The sequence below is a fragment of the Hermetia illucens genome, chromosome 1 (assembly GCF_905115235.1).
Source record: "Hermetia illucens chromosome 1, iHerIll2.2.curated.20191125, whole genome shotgun sequence".
Taxonomy (NCBI): Eukaryota; Metazoa; Arthropoda; class Insecta; order Diptera; family Stratiomyidae; genus Hermetia; species Hermetia illucens.
The window spans coordinates 35,329,237-35,348,461 of NC_051849.1; the positions used below are offsets into that span (position 1 = coordinate 35,329,237).

A 19,225-nucleotide genomic window follows, 5' to 3' on the forward strand; every position below is an offset into this window, starting at 1 on the left:
TTGGTTGTTTCGAAGAAAAGTTTCCTTTTCAAACCTTAATCCCGTTACTGACAAATTTTCTCTGAAGAGTCTATAAAATTGTTTAATTATACCATATTTAGGTTGATTAGGGTGATCTACGCTTTTCAGATATTGGAGCGGTGAGGACCCTTTTCAATAGATATATTATATTAGTCTAGTATAAAATGCAAATTACATATTTAATTACTATCGTGAGCGTAATGGCCATTGAATTTAATCATACATCTTGACCTCGCGGCTCTTCAAGCTTCACTGGGAGCTGGGAGAGAACTCGAAAGACAACCGTAGCATCGGTCTGGTTCCCAAGAGACGACACCCAGATTCCACCAGAATTAGTAATTAGATTGACGAAGTTCTGCGAAAGGAAGGTGCAACCACTGAGATCTGGGGAAGCGGCCGCACCAATCGAAGAATCTCCTCGAACCAAGAATCATCCATCTCTGCGGCTTACACAATCCCCCCGCTGTCACCAATTGTTATGTTCTTGCTTTACGTAACCTCGTCACTTTTTAAGTTACTTGACTCGTATCACTGGATTGCGTAACACTAGACAGAAACCCGTTCTATAACTTTAATCTAAGCGTTTATTTTACACTAAATTATACAACCATACTGCATAATTAATTATAGAACAATTTCTTCAACTAGTACCATTCGAGGCGTATTTATAACCGAAGCGACCTGTTCAAACTTTAGAATTAAACTGACTCCGAGGGCAGACCTCCGGTCCTTTTATACCTCGCGGAACATTCCGGAAAGACATGCAAAGATTTTGCTAGAAAACTACTTTGTAACTTTGACAAAATCTCCTTACTGGCGTTCGAGTCGTCCGTTAACAATTATCCTAACTACATTTTCGCTCTAGTTTTATACAATTTTGGTGTCCTGGCTACCTACGACTCAAATTGACGTCACCCATAACTTTCCCAACGTGAATTTAGTCACACTGCCTACCGCCTAAACTTGTTCGCCCCGAGTTGGAATCATCGCTATCTGCCTGGTGTTTCCAATCGTGCCCATTTCCCCAGGTACTCCAACTTCATTTTCGTACAGATTTTTTCACTTTGCCTAATTTCATTAACATCATTATCATCTACGGTGCAACAACCGATATCCGGGCTAGGCCTGCCTTAATAAGGAATTCCAGACATCCCGGTTTTGCGCCGAGGTCCACCAATTCGATATCTCTACAAGGTGTCTGGCGTCCTGACCTATGCCATCGCTCCATCTCAGGCAGGGTCTGCCTCGTCTTCTTTTTCTACCATAGATATTGCCCTTATAGGCTTTTCGGGTTGGATCATCTTCAACTATACGGATTAAGTGACCCGCCCACCGTAACCTATTGGGCCGGATTTTATCCACAACTTGACGGTCACGGTATCTCTCATAGATTCCGTCGTTATGTAGGCTATGGAATAGTCCATCCTCATGTAGGGGCCCAAAAATTTTTCGGAGGATTCTTCCCTCGAACGCGGTCAAGAGTTCGCAATTCTTCTTGCTAAGAACCCAAGTCTCCGAGGAATACATGAGGACTGGCAAGATCATTGTCTTGTACAGTAAGAGCATTGACCCTATGGTGAGACGTTTCGAGCGAAACAGTTTTTATAACTCAAATAGGCTCTGTTGCGCGGATTTCGTCATCGTAGCTGTTATCGGTTGTAATTTTTGACCCTAGATAGGAAAAATTATCAACGGTCTCAAAGTTGTAGTCTCCTATTTTTATTCTTCCCGTTTGACCAGTGCGGTTTGATGTTGTTGGATGGTTGGTTTTTGGTGCTGACGTTGTCACCATATACTTTGTCCTGCTTTCATTGATGTAGAGCCCAATATCTCGCGCCAATTGCCGCCTGCTCGATCTCGATAGAGGCAATTTGTACGTCTCGGGTCGTTCTTCAATTTCATTTTCGTCCAGCTTGATTCACTTCGCCTAATTTAGTTAACGTCAGTACTAAATTCCTTAATTTCCCAACGAGGTTCTTTCAATTTTGATTGCAACTTTAGGAGTTTTCCCTTCTTGTGCTGTAAACTCTGGATGTTAATTGATCCTCAAAGGAGCAAAAAAAAAACGGGTTCTTTCATCAAATCTTGCTTGTTTCCTATGAAGGGTGCGATTTTTCCCAACCCCTCTCTGATGACGGCTTTACCCCATCCATAAAACTAGTTTAGTAAAACGGCCATTTGTTCTTCGTTATAGTTTCAGTGGAGCCGAATTCTCCTTCCTTACTTCTTCACGATGCTTCAAAATGATGTCCCATATCGTTGCTCGTAATACAACTACCAACATTTGTACAACTCCACGATCTTCATTTTCCGAAACGTTGACCACGTATCCTCTCACTTTCAGAAGATCCTGTCGGCGTGTCGCATAAATCCTAGCTTCCTTGCGTTATTTTTACCACTTTTTCAAAAGTCAGCTCTTTCTCTGGCATAGTCCTCAAACAATGATCACTACTGCGTCGCTCTGCGACACTCACTCCTTGCTTGGAATTTTTCTTCAATTTACCACTTCGCTTTCGTCACAGTGTGTCCGGATAGCCGAGTGGTTAGAGAGCAAGGCTGTCGTACGGAAGGTCGCGGTTCAAATCTCACTAGTGACAGTGGAATTTGTGTCGTGATTTGACGTCAGATACCAGTCGACTCAGCTATGAATGAGTATCTGAGTAAAATCAGAGTAATAATCTCATGTGAGCGCAATGCTAACCACATTGCCTCCTACAGGGTACTGTAATCCTGTAGCGTACCGTTAATGTCTTGAATGAAGTGCTCTAACACACTTCAATGGCTTGGATTGTCTTGTCGTCCACCATATGCCTGTTGTTACCTCTATCTTTAAAGGTCTCAAGTTCTTATCATTCATCTCTCGCCACCCCACAATTTCCGTCTGCCGACTTATCGCCTCTTGAATAGTCATCTCCTCTGGCTCTGCACTCTGCTTTCAGGTATTCTCATCCTCATGCTTACAAATTTCTTCTTATTGCTTCGTACCTTTTCGCATGACCTTCTCCTGCCATTTTAAATCTTCACTTATGATCTCCTTTTCATGGTCTACTGCTTCTTGGTCTATTTCACTGTTGCTCTTTAGTTACCTATTGTCCGATTACTTCTTGTAGCTTTTCAATATTTCGACTGGAACCTTTATGTGATTTCGCAACTTCTTCTTGCCTCTTTGTAGCTTTTCGTATAGCATCCACCTGCAGTTTTGGAACCTCCTGAATAATCTGTCTGCCTTATGTCTTTTTTATGCATAACTTCTCGCGTTCTTCTGTCCCCGCTTTTTATCACTTCGCCCATCCTTTGAATCGCTTCATAACTTTTTTCCTTTCCTCCTTTCGTATGATTATCTCTTCGTTTTGTTCTTTTGCGATTTTCTTTCTATCCTGTTTCTCTTCGCTTATTCGTTCCCGAATTTTCGTTCACCCTTTTTCCGTTTTTCGAGTGGCATCCTTTTTCCGTTTTGAAGCCATTCAAATGGCATTTTCCTGGAGATTTGACAGTTTTCTTACCTCTTGGTGCTTTGATGCCACTTTGAAATACTCCGGGTCAGGCTTCTCTGCCACTTTTTTCTTTCTCGTACTACCTCTTCTTCCCCGCTTCCTTTCTGCTATATTGCCATCTTCACTTTTTGGAGCATTAGGTTCACGTCCCGACACACTCCTTCTGAATTTATCCTTAGCGATAAGTTTGAAATACAGAAAAAGGGAATACGTCATCATTAATAACCAGCACCAGGTACTAGACCTAACTTCAGGGAACACTCTCATGAGCGGGCTAGTCAAAAGTGTCGGATGAGTCTTTTATGTCGAAGCAGAAAATAATCAGACTCGACAAAAAGGGCAATTCTGAAGTAGAAAGTATAGTGAGGAATCCCAAAAGAACAAATTGGAACTCGTACACAAGGCACCTGGTGACATCAGAGGCGAAATAGGGTTGGAAACAGTGGTGGACGATTTCACCAGATTTATCATTGACCCATATTACGCCAGTTATTTAGCTAAGATAGTATATCATTAAGAGATGTATCCTGGCCGAACAGATGCCTAACCAAAATGAAAATGGAGGTCCAAAACCGGACGAAATAAACCATCGACGAATGGCAACGCAAAAGAGATGGAACAGACCACAGACGCATCCAGGCTATATAAAGCTATAGCTAAAGATAATATTTCAAGTTTAACGTATCCCTTTAGGTAGCTGACTACCTAGAAGGATATTTGGATGGAGGGCAGAAGGATAAAGACCGGTAGGAACACCCCGAAACCGCTGGGCAGTTTCTGCTGACGGGAATTCAGAATTCGAAAATAAAGATCATGATCGATGGATTTAGATAGTCAGAGGAGGACCAAGCCCCGAGATGGGCTGTAGAGATAATGACGACATTTCTTGGAATATCCCGTTACAAAACACTGTGCAGTAGCGCTGTATAACAACTGGTCGACATGAAGCCTTTCCATCATCAGCCTTATATTGTTTTTAGTCCCTTGTTCTGGTTATTACCTTTCATGTACAGTGTTATGTTATTGAATGGCCAAAAGATTATATCTGTTAATCGTCGTGATGTCAGTACTTCGAAAAATAAAAAAATGAGTTAATGATGGTACATTCCTTTATTTATTAACCGTGGGGGGGGGGGGATTAGAACCTGGATATTTTCGAATACTAAAGTGATCATTACTCTTTTTCGTCTTATGTAGTTAGCATGGAAAAGCTATGTACTTTAGCACGCTAGTATGCAGTGAAATGCATTTCTACCTAGCGGATCGGTACTAGCCATGGAGAAAGATTTGGGCATGTAATGTTTTAAACGCAATGTTCTGGGTTTCATATGACCAGTTGATAACCTGATGGATGGACAACTAGCGAGGGAGTTGGAAACATAAGATGTGAAAGGTTTCAGGGATTTGAAATAAAACTTGTTTTTCCTATTCGCTAGTGTTGATTTATATTTTGAAAATACCTAGATTTCGGGAACCACTTGTTCCCGTCATCAGCGCTAACAAGTCTGCTCAGGGATTTCTCATATAAGCTCATAGGGAATATGTATTTAGTAAGTCAGACGATTCACTTTAATGTGGTATTGCGATTCTGCGGGAAAGAAAAAACGATGGTCTGCCTGCCTGCCTGATTGGATTCAAATATCTTATGCATAGAGCTCCTCCTACGTTGCGGACGATGGACCCAAATTATATCGGACAACCTCTAGCGTTCCACAAGGATCTGTTCTCGCTCCTCTTCTGGAAATAATAACTAAAATAGTTTGCAGATGACATCGGAGTGACTATCAAAGCACATGATTTCAAGGAGATGGAGATTCTCATAAACGAGGCAATTTAGGAAATCAGATCCAGGCTTGAAAGCACCAGCCTTTCACTCACAAACCATAAAACAACTTAGGTAATTCTTATCATGGCTAGCAAACTTTTACTCATGAATTTTCTTCAAAATTATGTAACCATAAGGCTTGGACTGTATATCTGCATTCCGAAATAAATATTACCTAATATCTTAAAATTACATCTTGCCAACTCATTAACAACTTTCCGCACCTTAAAAGCTTAGTAAAATTCCCATTAACAGATATTTTTCGTTTGCTAATGGATATTTATTATTTACCTAAGTTCCCGGCTAGAAAGTGCAATTATAGAATAAATTCGAAGGCATCAAAAGTTCCGATTGACTTGGGTACGTTTTCCGTTCTAGAGTGTCCAATGTGAAGAACAATTGGCGGAAATCGGTAATGCATAGTACATTTATACATACTACATAAGTATGTGGGTGTAAAACGCTCTAAACATTGTGGCTTTGAACATTCGCTTTGAGGGTGTAGCAATCATGCTCGTGCCAATCTAGCTACATTATGATCGTTCCAAATCATTTAGAATGGGATAATGTGTCTTTAATTAGCATAATTATTTGTCCATTAGACATTTGTTCCAGCCCATGTTATTTATTTTCTGAAAATTTTATGATGTCTTATTGAAGAGTTTTAGGAAAAGCCCAATGAAAAGAGAAAGCTGGCCTTTCAGGAAGGATTTCATATGCTACGAATTGAACTTCAATATAATTGATGGGATTATGAGCAGGGAGAATTATATTTTAATCCATATCTAGGACAGATACTACACAAAAGTCCATAAAAATCTAATATGTAGCATTTAATGAGGGTAACCTAATACGCACTTATAATATTGCACAATTAAATTGACTTATCTAAAATGAACCTACTACGCCGGGAAAATAGAAAAGATAATAAGAGCGGCGAACAATGGGTAAAAGATACTTTCTGTCTCCTAACTTCAACATTATCATTTAGGTATCAATGTTTATCGAATAGACGATAAGTATTGTGAGATTCAGTAAAGGTGTAAGGAGGAAGGAAGAAGAATGAAGAACAATACTAAAAACAGCTTCATTTTTAAGTAAACCTTTTGCCATCTTCTGGACTAAATTACAAGGAAAGGCAACAAAGGATGTGCATATTACCATTTTGGGATGCCTCTTTTTAGAGAGATTCTTTTTTTCGAAGGTCCAGAATAGAGGGGATCACGATGCTTTGTTAATTTTTCAGTCCTGACCCGGATTTCTCCCTGCAACTACCATTAGACACTGAAATCTGTAAAGAGCACAATGAAGTGAAAGGAATCAACGGTACAAGAGCAGTAATTGGCGAGCTTAACAAAAATCCAGTGTATATAATAAATACCCAAATCCAGAAACAACTAAAAGACTGGTAGCCGACATTGTGAAAACCGAGTTGATCAAGCGCCTGTCGGTAAGTGGGTCAGCTAAGCTGGATCACTTACTGGCAGGTTTGACGTCGGGCAATCGAACTCCCAGCCAACTGCTTCGCGAAATGAGGCAATTGGGTGGGATCAAGATCGACGACGACTTGTTGAAATCACTCTGACTGCGACGAATCCCGGAAAGCACCCAAGCGGTCCTCGCGTGCGTCTCCGGTTCTTTGGAGGCGTTGGCATGTGCGGCCGATAAGGTGCACGAGGTACACGCGCGTCCAATAATAGCGGCCGTTCAGCAACCTTCTGACGAAGTTGGCGAGCTGAAGTGTGAAATAGCCGCGCTAGTGGCCAATATGGCTGAAATGAGGGCAACGCTGGACGCTCAGCGTTCAGGCGCCAGGTCGCGAGCTCGCTCGCGGTCTTCTGCTCGAAAAGGGTGATCGGGTAGCAGGTCGTTAGGACAACCTACGGACCGAAGCATTCGTTTGTACCATCGCAGATTCGGCGAAAAAGTCACCGCGTCTACCTAAAAAAACTAGGTCCGCGGGGGGTCCCGGCGACGGCCACCCAGAACACAGCGCCACGTCGCCTAACAATCTGTGACCCTCTTAACAGGCGCAGTTGTCTCGTAGATACCGGCGCGGAGGTTTCGTTTCTTCCCGTATCCCGGCACCATCGACTATTTCCTCAATCGTTGAAACTGGCGGCAGCAAATTCCTCCCGAATTAACACCTACGGATATAGGCAAGTGGACATGAGTTTTGGCTTACGTAGGACGTTTTGTGGCGATTTATCCTGGCGGATGTCAGCTTCCCCATTTTAGGCGCAGGCTACTTGTGTCACTATGGGTTGCTGGTGGACTTGTAGAATAGGTCCCATGTAAACTCTACAAGCTACCTTAATTCAATCGGCCGAGTTTCTCTGGCTCATCACTTTGGTCTTGGTAATGCTGTTAACCCTGCTGCGCCACAACTACAACAAAGAATAGGGTTCGACACTATTAACAAGTGCATTAAATTGACAAAAGGGATTGCGTTGATCAAACGACTATCCTGAGTAACCGGAGATGACCTAGAGGGAAGAGCTATCCCAAATACATAAGAAAGTGGCTAAATTGACCGTGAAATAAATAGAATTGGATTAATCACAGAATATGCGGAAAAAACGTCCTCAAAGTAGAAGTTGGTGAACATTGGCTGCCTCAGGACAGACCAGTAATTATCGGAGGCCGAGATTGACGTGAAGGGAAACTGTGATGGTTCCTAGAGTATGCTTTTCGCATACGACATCAATACGACAGATAGTTGGAAATAAGACCCCATATTTTTCAAAGGCAGAGTGGTGTGATCAATGCTACTGTATTTATCACTTGTCTGTTCAAAGCTGCTGACAAACTTGCAAAGCCAATAGAAGATAGATTCACTTTGCCGCTTAGTGTTTCTGAGAACTTGTAGCCCTTTTAGAACTGCATCAAACGGAGGAGTGGTAAATGGCAGGTGTAAGCTCGATCAAAATTGACAGATTGCTATAGCAGAGCAAGCGAATGAGGAAGTCGAAAGCACAGAAAAAGAAGTACAGTAAAGTGTAGTATCCGCACTTTCGTGGCATGCAAATTCTTTTATTTCTCATTCATCAATCCTAATAATTAGAATGACGATGATATGTACATGCCTATGCCACCATGCAATTAACTGCTTTTTATATAACGACTGGATGGTAGCAATGGGGAAGCATTTGTGTATGAATTGCCGTAAAGCTGCGAATGAGTACGCAAATATTTTCATAGCGGAAGGCATAAGCCCGTATTTATTGTATTAGATTGTTGCATATGAAATGGCCGATTTGGCCATCAAGTGAAATTAGTTGCGATTTTTCTGTAAACCACCACCAGTTGGCTCTGTTGGTGTCAGATAATAAAGTATAGATACGCCTATATTTAATCAAGGAGTCATTTCAGTTTTGACCACCGTTGCGATAACAATGGCTAGATGCTGATGAGCCACCGAAGCATATGCCGAAACCGAACCTCCATCCGAAGAAGGTAATGGGGACTGTTTTTTGGTCTACAGCTGGAACTATCCACTATTCTTTTTTTCACCTGGAGAAACGATAAATGCACAGAAATACTGTGTCAAACACGAGGAAATGCAAAAAATTGAGTATTCAACGGCCGAGATTGGTCAACAGAGATGATGTGATACTCCTTCACGACAATACACGACCTCTTGAATCCAGAACAACGGTTCAAAAGTTGAACGAATTGCAGTATGAGACTCTGCCTCATATACCACTTTTTTAAGCATTTGGATCATTTTTTGGCGGAATAACAATCGAGGAATGGAGAGGTCATCAAAATTGCCTTCGACGAGTTTATCAACCTCTGAAAATTGGACTTCTACGGAACTGGCATACATGCTCTTGCATCTCACTGGGAGAAGTGTTTTGAATCGACTGGCACCTATTTTGATTAAATAAATAAATTTTTGTAAACTTTACTGTCGTTTCAAAATTTTAGTACCAAATCGGTCATTTCATGTGCAAAAACCTAATAGTTATGTGCCAGAGTCAAAAGATTCCTTGTTTCGCATCACGATTGATTTGAGCATTCCTTCTACCACTTCCTCCAAATTTCCAGGTTCTAGTCCGATTCTAGCGCTCTGTATATACAGGCAAGGTGCGTGTCAAAGGGGGAGGGGGTACTTCAGTATAGTTACACTTCGCCAACTACCTGGGTTTTGGGGTAGTTCTGCTGCTAGATTAACCTAGCTGATCGCTTCGACCGTTCGCTCTAGATCGCTATAAAAAACGGAGTCCTACAATGTACAAACGGAGATAGCACGAGCCTTCGGAGGCGTGATTAACTAGCAAACTTACCCGCAATTTAAGGAAGCGGTTTGAGTATAGTAAACTGAATACTAGGCTATTATAGACAGTATCTCCTCCGAGGCGGATAAACAGAGCGCTGAAAATGGACGTATACGGTGCATAATAAAATGAAAGTAGCACATCAGCTCTTCTAATGATATTTCAAAAACATTAAGAGTTATAACATTATAACGCAAGACTCGGTATTGAATCTCGGAAGATGCGAAACTGTCCATCATATCGTTGCAAAGTTTGAAATGAGCACTTTGACACTCAGAGATCTTCGATATTGTTGAGGGGACAGAGCAAGCAAAACCAAACGATCATGATAACTGGAGTAGGGAGGGGTTTGAAGTTTACGGATCAACTAAATTGCCTTTCATTGAATCAAATCAATAACAGCCGACAGTTTTAAATTGTCTACTTATAAAAGACAAGCATAGATAAAAAAGAAATTGAAGATCAATTATGAAGAACGGAAACAAAAATGAAGCGCTGTGATACCCCTCATGAAGGCAAAATGAAGGAGGTGGAACCATTCAAAGATGTTCGATTTATCCCGCCATTTAGGTTAGATTTCAACCAGGAGAGAATAGTTGATGAAATCCCATACGATAGAAGTTTGGTAAGAAGTGAAATTGAAACCGTTGGGAATACAGTGGAAATATTTTCTTATAGTCGAAGACTTCGCAACGAAGTTGATGAAACCCATGTGGGTTCTCCCCAATGTGGTGGCCGAACAAAGACAAAAGGCAGCCCTTTAGGTACCCCTATAGAACTTTTAAACCAGGAAAAGGGCGAAATTGGCCGGTAGTTTTTGGCAAGTGTAAGTCATTCTCTTCTTGGGAGGATAATATGAGCTTATTTTCATATTTTATGAAGGCACTTTCAAACAATTCATGTTAAAAATAAAAATGACAGTAAGGGGAAAAGAGATGTTATCTTTAGATTTTTAAAGAACCGATTCGGGACGTAATCTAGACGACAACCGTCATCGACAACAACACCGTCAATAAGATATTCGCGAATAATAGAACTGAGAAAAAGAATGGAAAATAAAACTGACTAGAGTAATCCCGACCAATATGCGAGATCATCAACAACGAACTAAGACAAGATGATTCCCTATCATGCATCCCTTTTAACGTGGCCCGGGTAAAATGATCCGTTATACTGATGTAAATGCGAGAGATACCATACTCTTCAAGTCTACCCAGCTACTGGCCTATGTAGAAGATATTGACATGATGGGAAGAAAAACCGGAGATGTACAATATGCCTTCATCCAGGTCGAGGGAGTAGGATGAGATTCTAGGCTGGACATCAATGAAGCATGACGAAATACATGGTGGCATCGTCAGCACCAAAAACCAAAGAAGCAATCATAATAAATGGCACTGTTCAAATGAGAACAGTAAAAATAGGAGACTGCAACGTTTGAAATCGTTCTCCTGTCTAAGGTCTAAAACGCCAGACAACTTCTAGGGATATCGAATAGGTAGACCTCGGCCTAAAAACGGTATGTCAAGAGTTCCTTACTAAGGCAGGCTTATACCGAATACCGAATATTTGTATACTGTATGAGCCGGCTCGCCAAAATGTATTTAATTGTGCGCTAGCAAAGAAATGTACATAGCATAATGCAAAGGTCTTTGATAATTCCGTTTTAAGGTCTACAATTGAGTTGCGGGAGATGTTAATGTTACTGATGCAGAGACCAAGTCGTTGCCGGAATGCCGGTATTTGCAAGGTTAATAAATATTACTAGCGAAAAGAAGAGGCAAGTCTTAATTATTTCGCTGTTAAACGATTTTGGGAAAAAATTTGCAGTGAAGCTAATATGATCATTTAAAGTGAATATCTAAAGGTCCTTTACTTACAATATTGTGGATTCAGGAAGGAGAACTGGAAATTGGATTATGAAAATGTTAAAAATGCCTGTATAGGAGGAAAAGGGAAATGCTACGAACAAGCAAATGAATTTCCAAAATAACCACTAAGAAAAGGAAACTAAAGGTAATTACAACTTACAGATATGATTGGTCATCACTGATTTGCGGGTTATAGAACAATAGTAGTCAGCTAGGAGTTTTTAATTCATTGGTATTTGAAGGTGAGGATCATTGAAGATCTTTGGGTTCGAAGCTCTTCTGGTCCCCAAGCAACACACCACTGGTGGTGACTAAGCTCGGAATCACCACTATCAACCAACCAACTACCCATTCGTAAAATGGGGACCCTTTTAGCGCCAACAGAAGATTATTCTGATTAACAAAATATGTATCTCCAATAATTCCCCCAACAAATCACAAAATCGGTCATTACCCGATTTTGGTTCCCTCCTCGTTATAATTCGATACACTTTGTGGTTTCAATATGGGATGGTCCATTTTCTGAAGATTTATTGGCTACATTAATGACCAAGTCGTCCTCTCTGTTCTGTGTTTTTCAAGATGATTTCCAATCAATCATCACGAGAGTACTAAATAGCCATATGGGTGCCCACTCGACCTTGAGCTGAGACCCCTTCTGTTTCAAGATATCTTCTCGCTTGGATGCCATTGTTTGGAAGTCGTTCATGAAAACAAATCCAAATTGGCACAACAAAGTTTTTTTGTTTCTGGGGCATGGCTTGAATGCCACATGTGGTAAGAGATTATGTAGTGCAGATCAGGATTAATCAATTGACGCAGTTGGGATTCTGGGTGGGCTTGCAAGATTCAGGGGTACAAAATATGTTACGAAAGAAGCCTCCAAGTATATATAATACTACATTATTCAGATACCACAAAGGAAGTGCTGATTTTTATCCTATCTTTGATAAAACCACCTACTAATTGGGCTCCAGTGCATTCTATGCATTCTTGAAATTTCCCATCCAAAATCACGACATATATTTAAGCTCAACATTCCCGCACTTCTTCCTTGAGAACGTACATATTTGTTATTCCATTAAAAACCGGCAAATATGTGTACAGCAACAGAATTGACTAATCGAGGCGCCATCCAAACAAAACATTCCCCCCAGAAACTCATCAAAATGACTAATATTTTCCAAAGCTTTTCAGCCTCTTTGTTAGCGAAAATGGTCAGACGAGCACACGGCAATCTTATTTCATTTCATCTGAAATTCTAAACATCTTGGAATAATAAAAAATAATTTTCTTTCATAAATATTGTCTTGACACAAGGTCACCACTTCTGAATGGCCATGTTTACCAAAATTTCTAGCTGAGCGATACAGATGACCTTCAGGGCCTATTTTTCGGTCTTAAATAGAATATTTACGGATGGGTCTATTTCAGAAGTATAGTATGAGTGATGCTTGATTTTTCTCTGGTGCTAAAATATAAAGTGTTTCGTATTAATAGTCGGTTAACAGCGTAAAGATTGATAGATATGGATTGGTTACGTTTTAGTGTTAGGAACGGCATCTTGAGGGGGAAGGGCGAATAATTAGCCAATTTGTGAATGAAATCGTAAGTATTATATCAAATGAATTCTTAAGTCAAATGAATGTGTCCGCAAACTCATTAATCATGAAAAATCTGAAGGTTGCAACTTAATAGATACAACAAAACAGTGCCAGAAAAAGTACTAGTTATGAAACTAGTTATGAGGGCGAATCCATGGAAGCAACTACAAAATTTAATTAAGGGGCCAAGCCTTCTGATATTAACGATATATGCGGGCTTATGTGGATATAGTCACTGGAATATACAGCTAAGTACTACTAGGTCAGTGCGCAAGAATCTACCAAGGGATCCCATTTGCTCACGTACCTGAGCTTTACATCTACAGATGAAAATGAAATCAACCCGTAGATTACTGTCGCGAGGGAAGCAAAGCAATACTCTTTTACTTCACTACATAAATTAAACCTTCAGTGATGCTGGAATGAATTACGCAGATATTTCCTTCGTTGGCCACAGTTTTTCTACTTTTGCAGATAATATATTTCGGCATCCAGTTTTTTCGTCCTTCAGAAAATAGTCAAGAGAAAAATATTTTCTTTTTCATATACCAGGAAAATTGGGTAGGAAATCTAGTCCAGCTATCATTTTCTGACGAAAGGCACAAACGAGATATCGCTTCTCAAGAACAAGGATCAGCCAGTCTTGCAGTTCATACTACGCCTACTAGGCCAATTTGATTCTTCCAACAAATAATATTATAAATTTCCCGCCCAACCTTAAGATATATGGATATATTTTGAGTTTAAATTTTCGAGATAATTTTATTTTCCACTTGCAGTGACGATTCGACCACAAAAACTCCTTCTTTCATGTCCTCTGAAAAAGAGTGTGATTCATCAATTCTTAATTTCCTGCTGACCCCCACGACCATATTTTTAAGACCTTTTAAGGCAACCTTCCCCATGTCTTTTACATGTTCTTTAGAATCAAAGATTATGAAGCAATTAATTATTTAAATTTGCACACCATCCCGCGAAGGTAATATCGTCAATCATTACACCTAAATGCAGTAGAGCCGACATACTTGCGGATCATTCCGCGAAGTAATTTCGTGCAGCTCATTCATTTTCAGAAAAGTTAATGCACTCATTACGCATAAAAAGGTGCATAAAAAATATGTAAAAAATTGGGGTTTTTGCCACAGATAAACGACGGGAAAATGGACAAAATTAAAAAGATTACGCTTTCAAACAAAACAAACTACTTAGCACTGTCAATTTGAAAAAGTAGGGATAGATACAAGAAATGAAGTTAACGATATACAAACCCTTGATTTGGCGAATCTTGTACTAGACAGCGGACATGGACAATGAAGCATACCAGAGAATCGGCAATTAATTCCGTTGGGCCCGAAATAGGCCTAATGGCGGTTTACATTTTAGCATTGAGGGAGTCCTAAGTCTGCCTAAGTCTAAATAGATGGCGGACTGTTCCAATCGCAGAATTTCTCCAGGCTTTTTTTTAGCCACGTTTCCAATTTTCAAAAATAGACCACCAGCGGTTTCATCCAGGCCAGAGGTTTGAATGCCTCGACTCTAGACGAAGGCGCAAACAAACATTGGTACGACGATCCGGAAACTGTCACCCATATTAAAATCCCAGAGTTTCAGTGCAGAGACTCTGCAGAGTTGAAGAGGGATAAAAGAATTCTTGGGGGCCTATTTAGAAGCAAAGTGGAACCAAACGACTACTTAGACCGCCCAGAAAGATAGAGGGATTTAGTAAATAAAACGATCCACTCACTGCTCGGATTCGCGAATAGATGGCCGCGATCTCCCCATCCAGAAGGAAGAGAGTGGAGGTTTAAGGACGCCGAATGGAAACTATGGTGTCACACAAGAAGGAGATTATTAAAAGAAACGCCATTCTAATGAGAAATATGCAAAATATGAAAAGCGATGCTGACCGGTAATAAGGATGCCTTCGTCTTACGTATTTGTCATTGGTAAGTCGGCCGTTGATCTCCTAACTTCTTCCTTCCTAGATACTAAAATATCTGAGTTCTAGTAAAACCACGAATACCCATCAAGCAGTTCAGCGTGAAACATTTTGGACGTCAGTCAGGTTTCCGTGATGCATGCGTTGCAGTTGCAACAGACAGTCGAAAGTCAAACAATTTGGTCTTGAGGCCGCTAGAACAATGACAGATTCATAGTCCTCCACTTATAACAGAAATGATGCTTCGGTAGGCGCATTTCTTCGAGGATAGTATGTGTATACTTTATTAATATAATAATAATAATTGTTGGCGTAACAATCCATATTGGATCAGGGCCTTGAATTGTGTTAGGGCACTTCATTTAAGACCATAACCGTACACTACAGTACATTGTAGGAGGCAATGTGGTCAGCATTGCGCTCGCCCGAGATTAAAACCCTGATTTTATTCAGATACTCATTCACAGTTGAGTCGACTGGTATCCGACGTCAAATCACGAGACAAATTCCACTGCCACCTGTGAGATTTGAACCGCTACCTTCCTTAGGATACCCTAATGCTCTAACCACTCAGCTATCCGGACACTTTATTAATATACCAGTACTTTTACTACGCTTGTTTCTTCAGTAATATTCATAAGTGTTTATCTGTTATTTAGATCACAGGAATTTTTACCCTATTTCTATCAAGTGAACTTTCCATTCCATATTTATGTTCCATCCAACAAATTAGGAAGCTCTCTTTTGTATAATAGAGGAAAAATTGTCGCACCTAAATAATGTTTATTCAATATAGTGGGCGTTATGTCATATGAGCAAAACATCATGACTATAATTAACTATATGGCTGTCATTCACCCCTCGGTGGTGTATAGCGCATCAACCACACCTACGCGCCATCATTTGCGGTTACCTGAAATGCAGTTCAGCAACCCCCACAACTTGCCAAGACTCTCACACTCCTCCTCTACTGTTCTGCTCCAAGTGCCCTTCGAGCGACCCATTCGTCAGCCATCTTGGGAAAGTGAATTCCACTGCATGGCATAGCCCGCAATGCAATTGTCACACCCTTAAATTGTGACCTATTCACTGCTACTTCCGTCTTCCGATCACAGTGCGTACGAGTGTCAAGCCTGGAGCTTTTGGATAACAGTGGAGTTTACTTTCCATATGCTTCTCCCATAAAGCGACACGGAAGTAACTCTAGCACAGAACAGTCTCAACTTCATCCTGGTGTCGAGATTTTAGACAGAGCAACATCCAGTTCGGTGCCACCGTCGGAATAAATCACGCTTTCTACATATACAAATTGACCGACGCCTCCGATGCTCTGCCTATTAGTGTAGATAGCGAGAGTGCGTTGGCCTGTCCGACTGAGATTCTTCGTTTTGTTGGTATTTATTTTCAGTTCAACTCTCTTTGCTGCCCCTTCCAAATCTAGAGCAATTTGGCCATGGTTTAGAGGTCCATGTGAGAACGTGGAGACAGCAAACAGATGTCATCAGTGTAGTCGAAGTGTTTGAGGAAAGATGTCATCGTCTATTGAACTTCTCCACATACTCTGGACAAGGCGACAACCAAGAGAAATAAAATCGGTGACAGAATGCGATCCTGGTGGGTTCCGTTTTGGACCTCAAAACCCTCCGAGATTTATGTGGCTCTGATAATAGCTATCACTTTCGCCGGAACGTGCCTCCTGAGTAGAGCACCCTAGATAGACTCCCCTTCACGTTATCGAAAGCCATCCAAAAAACGAAGAAGAGCAGGTGAAGCGAAAATCTAAACTTTGCTCATTATTCGAAAATGATCCGTATTGTCTTGATGTGGCCAATTCTGGAGGATCCAGAGCAGAAACTAGCCTGATCAAGCTTTCGAGATGTTCTTTGATGCGTTCTTGGAATATTTAAGATATTACCTTTGCCAATTGTCACACTCAAAACGGGTCCGCTTCTTTGAGATCTTGACGATCATCCCCTTCTTCCACCCTCTGGGAAAGGTCTTCGATTCCCAAGATATCTGTACGAGTGGAAGCAGCAGATCAGGAATAACTGCCGGTGTAGCGATGAATAACTCTGCAGAGGGACCGTTAAGCCTAGTGGCTTTACAGCGTTCGAGTGGATTGGTGTCTGAAATGATTTTTCTTCTAAATTTGGCATGCGTCTCATCACGTGCTTAAAACTATAATTTCCGAACGACTCGGAACATCAAAAAATCACTTTGTCCATATATTCTACACTATATCTAGATACAATTGGTGCCAAAAAACATTCGATTTCGCGGATCCGACACACGGGATGACCCCCTTAAGCAACTGTTCCTTCTACTTCCCTTTCCTTTGTACTTGAAACGTGTAGCTTCCGGCATTTGACTTATTCACTGACTTAATTTAATTTCCTGACGACAGTAAAATCGTCCTGATGACATTATGCCTTATTATTATTATTCTGTTAAGGGAAAGTCGCACTGCGTCCTTGAAGAACTAGTGTCCCCGTTTTACTGGTTATAGTGTACCTATTGATCGTAGTATCTCAAGAAGGCCTATAACCGTTAGGAACTTTAGTATGTTCCCTACTTCTAAATCTTTCAGCCTTGCATCTGGTAGTAAGTGTTCTCCCAGATGTCTCGACCTACTTTGCACAAATGCCGGACACTGTCCCAGGACGTGTATAGAGGCTTCGTCCTCCTCCTCACAAAACCTGCAGGCAGTGTCCGTAGAGATCCCTAGCTTCCCTAGGTGATAGTTCAGCCGACAATGACCAGTGAGAATTCCCACTATGATTCGGAGGTTCTCTCTGCCTCGTTCCCTTCCAGCCCAGCATGGCCAGCAACCCAAAGTATCCAGACCTTGTTGGACGAGCCGAGTGTATTCAGTCTCTCAAGGCATTCCTATACCAGTTTATAGTTCACTTGGTTGGACCTAAGTGCCTTCATCGCTGCTTGGCTATCGGTGAGAATAGCTATGTTCTGCCCCCTATAGTTCTTTTGCAGATTAAAGGAGGCACATTTGTCTATGGCGTATATTTCCGCCTGGAATATGCCAGTGCACCTGCCCATTGGCTCAAAGTACATTTTTCTTGGACCAATGGCACCGGCACCCGCTCCCTCTGCTGTGAGGGAACCGTCAGTGCACTAAGTAATCAGTTGCTGGTTTAAGCCGTATGTCGCAACCACGCTCTCCCAGTTTGCTTTGTAACTCCAACGTGTTTCAAATTTCTTATCGAAGTGAAACCTCGTTGTCATGTTATCCCTTGGTATCAGTAATTCGGAATACGGCCTAGAAAGAATATCAATTTTCCTTCGATTTAGGCAGCTCCCCGCCTCACTCATACTACCGGCCATCCTAAATATTGCTCTCCTCGCCTGCATCTGTATGTGCAGATAGAGAGGGGTTAATCCCAGAAGGACCTCCAGGGATGCCGTTGGGCATGTCCTCATTGTCCCACTGGCAAGCCAGCCTTTGGAGCTTATGTAATTCCCTGGCTGGGTGCTGAGTTCGATTCTTTCTGCCCAGATTACCGCTCCATAGGTAATCATTGGCCTTACTATTGCAGTATATATCCAAAGTAGTATCTTCGGGTTGCTACCCCATTTTTTCCTGCTATGGATCTGCAAGTCATCAGATCCCTCGTGGCTTTCCGACAAGTGTTTCCGACATGCGTCTTCCAGAGTAATTTTTGGTCTAGCGTAATTCCCAAATATTTGACCTCTGTTTCTCGTTTCACCTCCATATTATGTAATGTTATGGCTCTCAGGTGATCAAGCTTACTCCTCTTAGTGAATGGTACTATGGTGGTTTTGGCTGGGTTGATCCGCAGTCCCACCTTCCTGCACCAGGCACTACTAACCCTTAGTCCAGTTTGGATTCTATCACATAGGGTATCGTCATATTTGCCCCTACAGATTAAAACAATGTCGTCGGCGTAATCCTGGACTTGTATTCCAGTATTTGTTAACACGTCCAGGAGTTCATCCACTACCATACTCCACATCAGCGGCGATAATACCCCACCCTGTGGACAGCCTTGAGTGGTGTTCATGATAATAGAATTTGCACCTGTCTGTACCTCTATTTGTCTGCTTTCTTGCATTTTCCCCATCCAGAATGCCAGAGTGTTTCCCACTCCCTTGCGGCTCAGGGCGTCTTGTATCACTGTGTGCGATGTGTTGTCGAATGCTCCTTCGATATCCAAA

At 41.4% G+C, this 19,225-nt stretch overlaps 1 protein-coding gene across 2 annotated transcripts in view; it reads right to left on the minus strand.

Annotated features, from left to right (window-relative positions):
- LOC119652254 (sestrin homolog) overlaps positions 1-19,225 on the minus strand; it is a 283,703-nt gene that overhangs the window by 149,936 nt on the left and 114,542 nt on the right. The gene's annotated exons all lie outside the window — the stretch shown is intronic.